Below are 12,962 nucleotides of genomic sequence, written 5' to 3' on the forward strand. Positions count from 1 at the left end.
GACTGAGGTCAATCAGCATCAATAGACTGACACCCTAAGCACCTCATAGCCCAACGTCACCACCAACTTGGATCAGGCAATACAGAACTTTAACAACTGGATTATCAATGCTGCTGATCTGGTCTCCCCAACCAAACCAGACAAGCCCCAAAGAACCACCAAAACAGCCAGCTGGTACCCTGGAACGCAGAAAAACAAAACAAAGGTACAACCAACTGGAGAGATGATGGTGTACCAACAAGAACCACGCTGACCAAGCCACCTTCAAAATGGCCCTCAACAACAACCGCCACCAGATTAAAACTGCAAAAAAAGAGGCCTTTAACCACCGGATCACAAACAGCGCTAACCAAACCAAGGGACTCTTCACATCGTCGGAGCGTTTGCCTGCTCCTCAGCTATCAAAATCTCCATCCGCCCTCACAAGAACTCTGCGATGCCTTCCACAACAAGATGGAAACCATCTACAGTAACTTTGATCCCCAGCCCTACGACCTCCCCAGCATCCCATCGACCTCCACTGCTGACCACCCACTCACCGCATGGGAGGAACTAAGCACACCAAACATGATCACAATCATGACTTACATCCACTGACCCTTGCTCTCACAGGATCTTCAACCTCAGAAGAAACTAGATCAGTCTCTAGCTCACCACCATCCTCAACACCTTGGTAACCACAACCACTTTTCAGAAGCCTGGAAAAGTGCAAAGATTTGATCCCACCTCAAGAAGCCCTCTGAAGACCCCAGTGAGCTCCGGAACTATGGCCTGATCTACCTCCTCCCATTCCCTGTCAAAGTCCCAGAAAAGGCCATCAACCTAAAAGGCACCAAACACCTGGGGAAAAACAATCTGCTTGACCACTCCGAATCAGGCTTCAAAGCCAATCACAGCACCGAAACAGGTCTCATTGCTGCAACAAATGGCATATGCACCCTGCTCAACAGAGGAGAAGCAGCCACCCTGATCCTGCTCGACCTCTACGCAGATTTCAACACCATCTCCAAACACACACTGATCAACTGACTACGCCAGGTTGAGATCGGAGATGATGCTCTCAGATGAATGGCATCCTTCCTGACGTGATGCACCCAGATAGTCTGCCCCACTTCATCTCACCGGTCAAGCACACCATCTACGGAATCCCCCAAGGCTCCACCCTAAGCTCAATACTCTTCCACATCTTCATTAATCCACTCGCAGACATTGTGAGATCGCACAGCTTCAACATCATCTCCTATGCTGATGACATGCGGTTCATCCTCTCTCTCTCAACAGACCCCAACAAGATGAAGATCATCTTCCACAGGTGTATGAGCAAGTATCTGCTTGGAAGAAGGACAACCGCCTGAAGTTGAACACAGATAAATTGGAAGCTTGGATCTTTGGTAGGCACTCAACCCTCAGGAAGGACTCCAAGTGACCAACAGAACTCAAATCCTCCCCCACACTGAAAGATCACGTCCACAACCTCAGCATCATTCTCAACTGCAAACTCTCCATGAAACACTGGAGAAGTGTGGCTCAATGGTTAGAGCGGCAGACCCTGAAACAGAGATCTGGCTCAAGACCAGGGTTCAAGTCCCGCTTCGGCAGGTCTTGGGCTCAATTCCCCTTAACCAGATAATTCTCACCTCGGTGCCTAATCTAATTCATGGGTCCCACTCTGCAACTCTGGGCAATAGCTTGCTTAATCTCCACAATGGCCCCAACAGCGCTTGGATGCCTGGCTTCACCCTGGGGGAGCTCAGGAGTGGGTGCCTCACAGGGAAAAGCCAGGAGGGGTTCCATAGCGGTATGAGTACAGCACCTTGAGACCCTAATGGGGGAGTAGTGTGCTATACAAGTGCTAATTTACATTTACATTTTACAACACCAGGTCAAGGCTAGTCCCAGGCATAGAAAAACATTCCGCTGGTAGAGTTTGCAAAATTCGGCCACTTTGTGCTATGTGGAGTAGCACAGGATCCGAAAATCCACAATCTGGCGTGGAGCGGATTTCATTCAAGCATGAGGTTGGGTTTTGACACTCTCTTGCAAGCACCACAATACTCTTGAGAAGCTAAAGAGCATGCATGAGACTTTGTGTTCAAACGCTCTGTTTCTGGATGTGGAAGCAAGACTTTGCGTTTACTTGTGCTGCTTCCAGCCACGATTGCAGCCAAAACAGTCCCACTTTCAAGCCAGAATATACCTGGAGTAGATTTTTTACTCCAGAAACATCTAAATCCAGTCAAAAAGTGGTTTATGAGTGCATTTTCTTCACCAATTGACCCTTCAAGTTGTTTTTAGATTGGGAAGCTTTTATTTCTTTTTCAATCAGGAAGGAAGTGCCCAAGAGACTCCAACTTCCTGTTCCTCTCCAGCAAGTTTCTCCCAGTGCTTTGTCCATCTCTTGGTCACTTTTCACTTGAATTTCAAGGTGGAGAATCACTCTGTATGTCTCCTGTATATACCTTTGGACTTTAGGAGTTTGTTTTTGTGAAGTCACACAAGTAAGTTAATAAAGTATTGGATACGTGTGTTGCTTGTTTGTTTGAGCAAAGTGTTGGACTTTTTTGCTTATGCAGGGTCATCCCCAATCTTTTTGCCTCCTGCCTCCTATTTTTTCTGTTGGCTTTTGAACTCTGAGCACTTTACCACTGCTAACCAGTGCTAAAGTGCATATGCTCTCTGTGTAAATTGTATTGTTGATTGGTTTATCCATGATTGGCATATTTGATTTACTAGTAGGTCCCTAGTAAAGTGCACTAGAGGTGCCAGGGCCTGTAAATCAAATGCTACTAGTGGGCCTGCAGCACTGGTTGTGCCACCCACATAAGTAGCTCCATAATCATGTCTAAGACCTGCCACTGCAGTGTCTGTGTGTGCAGTTTTTACTGTAAATTCGACTTGGCAAGTGTACCCACTTGCCAGGCCTAAACCTCTCCTTTCCTTACATGTAAGGCACCCCTAAGGTAGGCCGTAGGTAGCCCCAAGGGCAGGGTGCAGTGTATGGTTAAGGTAGGACATATAGGCCCTCATTCCGAGCCTGGCGGGCGGCGGAGGCCGCCCGCCAGGCTTCCCCCCTCCGAAATACCGCTCCGCGGTCGTAAGACCGCGGAGGGTATTCCGAGTTTTCCCCTGGGCTGGCGGGCGGTCTTCACAAGACCGCCCGCCAGCCCAGGGGAAAACTCCCTTCCCACGATGACGCCGGCTCGTAATAGAGCCGGCGGAGTGGGAAGGTGCGACGGGTGCAGTTGCACCCGTCGCGTATTTCAGTGTCTGCTTTGCAGACACTGAAATACTTTTAGGGGCCCTCTTACGGGGGCCCCTGCCGTGCCCATGCCATAGGCATGGGCACGGCAGGGGCCCCCAGGGGCCCCGCGACTCCCCCTCCCGCCATCCGGTTCCCGGCGGGAGAACCGCCAGGAACTGGATGGCGGGAGGGGGAGTCGGAATCCCCATGCCGGCGCAGCATGCTGCGCCGGCTTGGAGGATTCCTTTGGGGCAGCGGGAAACCGGCGGGAGACCGCCGGTTTCCCTTCTCTGACCGCGGCTGAGCCGCCGCGGTCAGAATGCCCCGCGGGGCACCGCCGGCCTGTCGGCGGTGCCACCGCGTCCCACGGCCCTGGCGGACTTGTTCCGCCAGGGTCGTAATGACCCCCATAGTATTGTGTTTTATATGTCCTGAAAGGTGAAATATTGCTAAAGTAGTTTTTCACTGTTGCAAGGCCTGTCTCTCTCATAGGTTAACATGGGGGCTACCTTTAAATCTGATTAAAGTGTAGATTCCCTTTGGGAGTGGATGGACATGTGGAGTTTGGGGTCTCAGAGCTCACAATTTAAAAATACATCTTTTAGTAAAGTTGATTTTAAGATTGTGTGTTTGAAAATGCCACCTTTAGAAAGTGAGCATTTTCTTGCTTATACCATTTCTGTGACGCTGCCTGTTTGTGGATTTCCTGTCTGGGTCAGTTTGGCAATTGGGCTGGTTGCCCCTCACACTACGGATCAATAGAAGAGGGACCGGGAGATTACAGGTCCAGTGTACAGCCTCCCAATGTAAACGTTATGAAATTAAGAGTACACTGTTCCTATCTAGAAAGTTTATTAGGGTGAAAAATTATATATAAATATACAGGAGCAAGAACCCTCATGCATCACAATGGATGACTGGCTTCATCATTGGGACAGCTCCTCGTTAGGCTGGTGCTGCAATGCCTAACGGGCTCCCCACATGGGGGAGCTCTTACCCGGGGTGCTCAAATAGTCGCACATTCAAAAGTATTTTGTTTGGATAAGGTGCCCAATTCGAAGAACCCCAAAATAAATGGAGTGAATAGAACGAATTAAAATTGGTTCATCATCAACAAATGTCACTCATAATTTAATCAGTTTTATGTGATGAAGACCAAGATTAAAAACAAGATAGAGAGTCAGGGTGATGAATGATGGTCACCCACTCTCAAAAAATGAGGATAGACACTATACGGTATCACTCTATAGCAGGTCTACATGTTTCGCGTCGAAGTGGTCCAGCCGGATCCTATGGCGCTTCTTCAGGACCAAAAGGGAATCTACTCCAAAATGCCAGAACTAATATTCAACCATATCTAGGAAACAGTAGTCACTTACTTAGTTCTACTCGTACACAAAAGGTCACCCATCCCCAATTTCAGGATAGTGCTTAAAAGGATCACGGTTCAGGAAAAGGAACTAATATTTTCTCATTCCTTGACAGTAGGCTAATTAACCTACCCTCGAGACCCGTGCCCTAGTCGAACACTGCACCTCACACTAGACAGTGACACAAAAGGAGCTGGGGTGTAGTCTGCATTTCCTGATGAGCCATCTGTGCTAGGAGGAAGGGGATGAGTGGTCACTTACACCTGAAAGGGACGTGCCTGTCCTCACACAATGCAGTCTCCGACCCCCTGGTGAGTGTCTGGGGCCTGGCCTGGGCAAGGCAGGATTTTACATTCACAAGAGACTTTACTTTGAAGTAGGCTTACTACAAAGGAGAAATTGGGTATAAGAAGGGCACCCAAAACCACACACTTTAGAACACTTCTGGAAACAAGAGGAACCTCTGCCTGGAGAAGAGCTGAGGAGAAGTACTGCCCTGCCTGTGACTATGCTTTGTGGAGCTATCCTGCAGTTGCTGCTTCTGCCAGAGTAAGAGGGCAAAGACTAGACTTTGTGTGCCTTTCATCTTGTGAAGAAATCTCCAAGGGCTTGATTTAGAGTTTGCCTCCTGTTGTTTGAAGTCTCAGGGACAGCAAAGACTTCTCTCTGCCAGAACCTGGAGTCTCTGTAGAGACTCCTGCTCTGACAAGTGGTATCCTATCCAGTTCCTGGGCCCTTGGAAGGAAAACTGGTGGAAATCCAAGAAAATCAACTTTGGACAACTTCGGACCGACGCCGCTGCTGAATCCGGTGACGCCGCCTGCAACTGACTCCGTGAACTTCGCTGGAACGCGACGAGCTTTTCAGGCCCGACGCCGCTGCAGCCCCGCTGAAGTCCGCGACTCTGTGGAAGTCACTGCACCACGTTGTGACCGACACCGCTCAAAGTGCGCGGATTCAGCGTTTCGCACCGATGCCGCGATCCCCGACTTCGCGCATCAACTTGTTTTCCCTCTTCACCAAAGGTACTGTGCTTAGGGGTCTACGCGACTCCGTGTCAGGTGCCGCTGGTGTCGGCTTGTTGGGAACGACTCCATCACGACGCTGTGTTAACACCTCATCAAAGCATTTTGTGTTTTTAAGTGCTATTTTTGAGTTTAATCTTTAAAAATGCATAACTTGACTTGTGTATGTCGGATTTTTGTTGTTTTGGTCTTGTGTTGTTTAGATAAATATTTCCTATTTTTCTAAACTGGTGTTGTGCCATTTTGTAGTGTTTTCATTAAGTTACTGTGTGTGTTGGTACAAATACTTTACACCTAGCACTCTGAAGTTAAGCCTACTGCTCTGCAGAGCTACCAAGGGGGTAAGCAGGAATGAGGGTGATTCTCTTTTACCTTGACTAGAGTGAGGGTCCTTGCTTGAACAGGGGGTAACCTGACTGTCAACCAAAGACTCCATTTCTAACAACCTGTGTTTCTTTTGACTTTAACTTTTTTAAATTTTATAGTTTTGGGTAAGTTATGGGCCTAGTTATTATTTGTTTTGTACTTCATTGATTTTCCATCTTCTGTAAAGGAAAAATGTTGCACAGCTCAGTACCTGTCCTTTTCTACATGTTTGTAACATGTGCAATATTATTTTTACTGCGTGGTCTAGATTCCCAAAGAGCCATCTACCCAGTAGGCCCAGTAATAGTATTTTTCAGTGCATGAAATAAATATTTCAGTGATATATGTTTTTAAATCTTAATTTAGGGCAGGGATGGCATTGATTAAATTGAAGATGTTGGCTATTTTTTGCATTTCATTTTTTTTTCAAAAGTGTATGTATGTTTTGTGGTAATATTTGATGGCATAAAAGGATTGGTGTACTGTTGTGAAGTTTTTATAGCTCAGTTAATGTTCTGGTTTTGAATTCGCGAAATAATGTTGTGTTTTCTTGAGAGTTACCACCATGCCTCCTAACTGCAAGTGTGTGTGTGTGCGTGTGTATGTGTGTGTGCGTGTGTTTGTCATCATCCTTCATTTGTCTTTGTTCTCCATGGCGTGTGTCCAGACGCCATTTTGTGTAGTCTATGTCCATAGGCTTGCATGTGTTCTTTGTTCTCCAAGCCTTCTTGTTCACAGTTGTTCTTTGACCATGTGGGTGGTGGCCATTTTCTGCATCTAGCCAGTGTGTCCTTGTCAGAGGCTTGCATATTTTCTTCTTTGTTCTCCTTGGCCCTTGTTGTTGTTGTTTGACCATGTGGCTACCACACATGTTGTGCCTGCAGCCAGCATTCCTTTGCCATAGGCTTGCATGTGTTAGTTCTTTGTTTCCCATGCCTCCTTGTCATTGTTGTTTGACCATGTTGCTGGCAGCTATTTTGTCCATCTAGCTAGTGTCCGGTTGCCATAGGCTTGCATGTGTTCTTTGCCATGCCTCCTTGCTCCTCATTGTTGTTATTTAACCATGTGGCTGGCAGCCCTTTTGTGCATGAAGTTAGTGTTCCTTTTCCATAGGCTTGCATGTGTTCCTTCTTTGATCCCCATGCCTCCTTGCTCCTTGTTATTGTTTGACCATGTGGCTGGCAGCTATTTTGTGCATCCAGCCAGTGTGTTTTTGCCATAGGCTTACATACAAACATTGTTAATTATTGATCAGTTGTTGTGACCTTAAGTTTACATTTGAATGATTTCTTGTAATTTTTTTCTTATTTTGTATTCTATTTTTTAATTAACATTTGTATTTCATTGTTTATTTCTTTTTATTGTAATTTATATTGCAATTTGTATTTTTTAATATATTTTATTTTTGTATTTTAATTTTATTTAATCCTGCATTTTGTCTTGATTCATCCACATCCATTCCTCCAACCGTCCACCAGAGATGCTCAGACACTTTATAGTTTCTTTAGGTGTATATTAATTTAATTTCCTCACAGACACCCTGGCCGTGGAGCACTGCATCATCATTCATTATTTTAATGGTTATTCTATTTCGCCTGGACCACCCTGCCACCATACGTTTTTAAAGGATTATTCCATTTACACATGCACCCCTCTCTCACTACCCCAAGTATCTCTTTTAAAACAGATGGAGATAAAACAAAGAGATACATATGCATGTTGTGCTGTCTGATATTAAATTAACTTTTATGGTGTAGTGGTGTGGGTTGACTTTAAAATGTTTGATAGATTGATATTTATTACATAAGGAGCCAACTACACTAAGATTGCATTTGTCTGTACTATTTCAACCTGAAAGGAGATGATGATGAGGAGGAGGATGATGATGACCAACCAGTCATTGTGGAAGCTGGTGGCACAGAGGAGTTTGACATTACTCTCCAACCTGCTCTGCAGGATGTGGCACAGTCAGTACCACCATCTCCCATATTTGTGAAGTCCCACCAGACACCTGCACCAACCTGTACCTTAGTAAAATTATGCTCTGCAGAGAGGCAATGGACACACCCACCTACCTTCAGTTCTTCTTCAGGCATTGGCAGTAGCTCAATAAGAAAGTATTTCTCCCCAGTTTGGAACTTTTTAACGATGACAGGAGGAGATCATTGCGATATGCTCCATTTGCCATGTAAGTGTTCGTCTGGGTAAGCCTGGTTCAAATTATGGTACTGGAGTGCAGATTTGCCACAGAGAAATCACACAGAGTGGCAGATATCGTGGACAAATTTAATGACAAGGTGTTAGACCTGACAGCCTTAGGGTGGTCACCCCCAACTTTTTGCCTGCCTCCCTCCACTTTCTAGGTACTGTTTTTGATGTTTTTAGACTCTGCGCACTTTACCACTGCTAACCAGTGCTAAAGTGCATATGCTCTCTCCCTTTAAACATGGTAACATTGGATCATACCCAATTGGACTATTTAATTTACTTATAAGTCCCTAGTAGAGTGCACAATGTGTGCCCAGGGCCTGTAGATTAAATGCTACTAGTTGGCCTGCAGCACTGATTGTGCCACCCACTTCAGTAGCCCCTTAACCTTGTCTCAGGCCTGCCATTGCAATGCCTGTATGTGCAGTTTCACTACCAATTGGACTTGGCATTTAAAAGTACTTGCCAAGCCTAAAACTCCCCTTTTTCTCCATATAAGACAGCCCTAAGGTATGTCCTAGGTAACCCCTAGGGCAGGGTGCTGTGTAGGCAAAAGGCAGGACATGTACCTGTGAAGTTTACATGTCCTGGTAGTGTAAAACTCCTAGATTCATTTTTACACTGCTGTGAGGCTTGCTCCCTTCATAGGCTAACTTTGGGGCTGCCCTCATATATTGTTTGAGTGGTAGCTGCTGATCTGAAAAGAGTAGGAAGGTCATATTCAGTATGGCCAGAATGGTGATACAAAATCCTGCTGACTGGTTGTAAGGAAATGCATCCTTGGCATGGTTACCCCCTGACTTTTTGCCTTTGCTGATGCTATGTTTTGAATTGAAAGTGTGCTGAGGCCTGCTAACCAGGCCCCAGCACCAGTGTTCTTTCCCTAACCTGTACTTTTGATTCCACAATTGGCACACCCTGGCATCCAGATAAGTCCCTTGTAACTGGTACCTCTGGTACCAAGGGCCCTGATGCCAGGGAAGGTCTCTAAGGGCTGCAGCATGTATTATGCCACCCTGGAGACCCCTCACTCAGCACAGACACACTGCTTACCAGCTTGTGTGTGCTAGTGAGAACAAAATGAGTAAGTCGACATGGCACTCCCCTCAGGGTGCCATGCCAGCCTCTCACTGCCTATGCAGTATAGGTAAGACACCCCTCTAGCAGGCCTTACAGCCCTAAGGCAGGGTGCACTATACCATAGGTGAGGGTACCAGTGCATGAGCACTGTGCCCCTACAGTGTCTAAGCAAAACCTTAGACATTGTAAGTGCAGGGTAGCCATAAGAGTATATGGTCTGGGAGTCTGTTTTACACGAACTCCACAGCACCATAATGGCTACACTGAAAACTGGGAAGTTTGGTATCAAACTTCTCAGCACAATAAATGCACACTGATGCCAGTGTACATTTTATTGTGAAATACACCACAGAGGGCACCTTAGAGGTGCCCCCTGAAACCTAACCGACTATCTGTGTAGGCTGACTGGTTCCAGCAGCCTGCCACACTAGAGACATGTTGCTGGCCCCATGGGGAGAGTGCCTTTGTCACTCTGAGGCCAGTAACAAAGCCTGCACTTGGTGGAGATGCTAACACCTCCCCCAGGCAGGAGCTGTAACACCTGGCGGTGAGCCTCAAAGGCTCACCCCTTTGTCACAGCACAGCAGGGCACTCCAGCTTAGTGGAGTTACCCGCCCCCTCCGGCCACGGCCCCCACTTTTGGCGGCAAGGCTGGAGGAAACAAAGAAAACAACAAGGAGGAGTCACTGGCCAGTCAGGACAGCCCCTAAGGTGTCCTGAGCTGAGGTGACTCTAACTTTTAGAAATCCTCCATCTTGCAGATGGAGGATTCCCCCAATAGGATTAGGGATGTGACCCCCTCCCCTTGGGAGGAGGCACAAAGAGGGTGTACCCACCCTCAGGGCTAGTAGCTATTGGCTACTAACCCCCAGACCTAAACACACCCTTAAATTTAGTATTTAAGGGCTCCCCTGAACCTAAGAATTTAGATTCCTGCAACTACAAGAAGAAGGACTGCCGAGCTGACAAACCCCTGCAGAGGAAGAACAGAAGACACCAACTGCCTTGGCCCCAGACTTACCGGCCTGTCTCCTGCCTTCCAAAGAACCTGCTCCAGCGACGCTTTCCAAGGGACCAGCGACCTCTGAATCCTCTGAGGACTGCCCTGCTTCGAAAAAGACAAGAAACTCCCGAGGACAGCGGCCCTGCTCCAAAAGAACTGCAACTTTGTTACAAGGAGCAGATTTAAAGACCCCTGCAACTCCCCGCAAGAAGCGTGAGACTTGCAACACTGCACCCGGCGACCCCGACTCGACTGGTGGAGAACAACCAACTCAGGGAGGACCCTCCAACGACTCTACGACTGTGAGTAACCAAAGTTGTCCACCCTGAGCCCCCACTGCGACGCCTGCAGAGGGAATCCCCAGGCTCCCCCTGACCGCGACTGTCTGAACTCCATTTCCCGACGGCTGGAAAAGACCCTGCACCCGCAGCCCCCAGCCCCTAAAGAAACGGAACTTCTGTGCAGGAGTGACCCCCAGGAGGCCCTCTCCCTTGCCCAGGTGGTGGCTACCCCGAGGAGCCCCCCCCTTGCCTGCCTGCATCGCTGAAGAGACCCCTTGGTCTCCCATTGAAAACTGAAGGAAACCCGACGCGTGTTTGCACACTGCACCCTGCCGCCCCGCGCTGCTGAGGGTGTACTTTCTGTGCTACTTTGTGTCCCCCCCGGTGCCCTACAAAACCCCCCTGGTCTGCCCTCCGAAGAAGCGGGTACTTACCTGCTGGCAGACTGGAACCGGGGCACCCCCCTCTCTCCATTATAGCCTATGTGTTTTGGGCACCTCTTTGACCTTTGCACCTGACCGGCCCTGAGCTGCTGGTGTGATAACTTTGGGGTTGCTCTGAACCCCCAACGGTGGGCTACCTTGGACCAAAAACTGAAACCTGTAAGTGCCTTACTTACCTGTTGAAACTAACAATAACTTACCTCCCCCAGGAACTGTGAAAATTGCAGTGTCCACTTTTAAAATAGCTTATTGTGTTTTATGTAAAAAGTATACATGCTAAAGTAATGATTCAAAGTTCCTAGAGTACTTACCTGCAATACCTTTCAAAAGAGCTATTACATGTAAAATTTGAACCTGTGGTTCTTAAAATAAACTAAGAAAAGATATTTTTCTATAACAAAACCTATTGGCTGGATTTGTCTCTGAGTGTGTGTACCTCATTTATTGTCTATGTGTATGTACAACAAATGCTTAACACTACTCCTTGGATAAGCCTACTGCTCGACCACACTACCACAAAATAGAGCATTAGTATTATCTCTTTTTACCACTATTTTACCTCTAAGGGGAACCCTCGGACTCTGTGCATGCTATTCCTTACTTTGAAATAGCACATACAGAGCCAACTTCCTACACTGGTGAAGTTGGATTTAATATTACTATTTTAGAAATGCCACCTTTAGAAAGTGAGCATTTCTCTGCCCTTAAATCTTTCTGTGCCTTACAATCCATGTCTGGCTGGGTTTAGTTAACACCTCTTTGCGCATTCACTCAGACACACCCCAAACACAGGTTACTCAGCCTCACTTGCATATATCTGCATTTTGAATGGGTCTTCCTGGACTGGGAGGGTGGAGGGCCTGCTCTCACACAAAGGACTGCCACAGACCCTACTGGGACCCTGGCAGATCAGATTGAACTGAAAGAGGACCAGGTGCACTTCTAAGCCCCTCTTTGAAGTCTCCCCCACTTCAAAGGCACATTTGGGTATATGAACAGGGCCTCTGCCCCTACCAACTCAGACACTTCCTGGAGAAGAAACTTGTAACCAGAACCTGCATCCTGCCAAGAAGAACTGCCTGGATGCCCAAAGGACTCACCTGACTGCATACTGTGAAGGACTTCTGCTTTGCTGTTGCCCTGCTGCCTTGCTGCTCTCTGCCTGAGGTGAAGAAGTGCTCCCCAAGGGCTTGGATAGAGCTTGCCTACTGTTCCCTGAAGTCTCAGGACCAAAAATACTTAATCTCTTCAAAAAGGACTTCTTGTGTGGTGAAATTCAACACACAGCCTGCCAGGAACGACGCACAGCCTGCACCACGATGAAAAGTTTACCACGCGCCAAACCGGAACGACGCAGCCCAACTTCACAACAAGAAGATCGACGCAGCTCCAGCATGGCGACTGGAAATTCAATGCACAGTCCACTGGATCGACACATACCCCAGCTGGAATGACAAAGCCCAACTTCCGAAGGGGAATCGACGCAGCACCTGCAGTGCAATAGAAAATTTGACGCAACTCCCACCGGATCGACGCAGCTCCTGTGGCTTTGTCCTGCCAGAACCGTAAATCCACGCACCGTCCCCGGGGTGTCTGAAAACCCCGCAACCCGAAGAGGATCCACAACCGAGCGCCGAAAATTGACACACAGCTGTACATGCATGGAAACTAAATGGACGCATCACTGTGTGCGGCCTGAGAAATCAATGCACACCCCTTTGTTTCCACGCATCTCTTCCTCTGCAGTTATTTGCGGACATTTTTCATGCTAACAGTGTACTTTGAGCTTGAAAGAGACTTTGTTTGCTTTTACAAGACTTAGGACACTTTATATCACTTTTCATTTATATCTCTATATATACTTATTGCATCTTTGATCGTTTTGACCTGCATTTAACCAGATAAATATTATATATTTTTCTAAATACTGTGTGGTGTATTTTTG

Source organism: Pleurodeles waltl, chromosome 8 (genome assembly GCF_031143425.1).
Source record: "Pleurodeles waltl isolate 20211129_DDA chromosome 8, aPleWal1.hap1.20221129, whole genome shotgun sequence".
NCBI lineage: Eukaryota > Metazoa > Chordata > Amphibia > Caudata > Salamandridae > Pleurodeles > Pleurodeles waltl.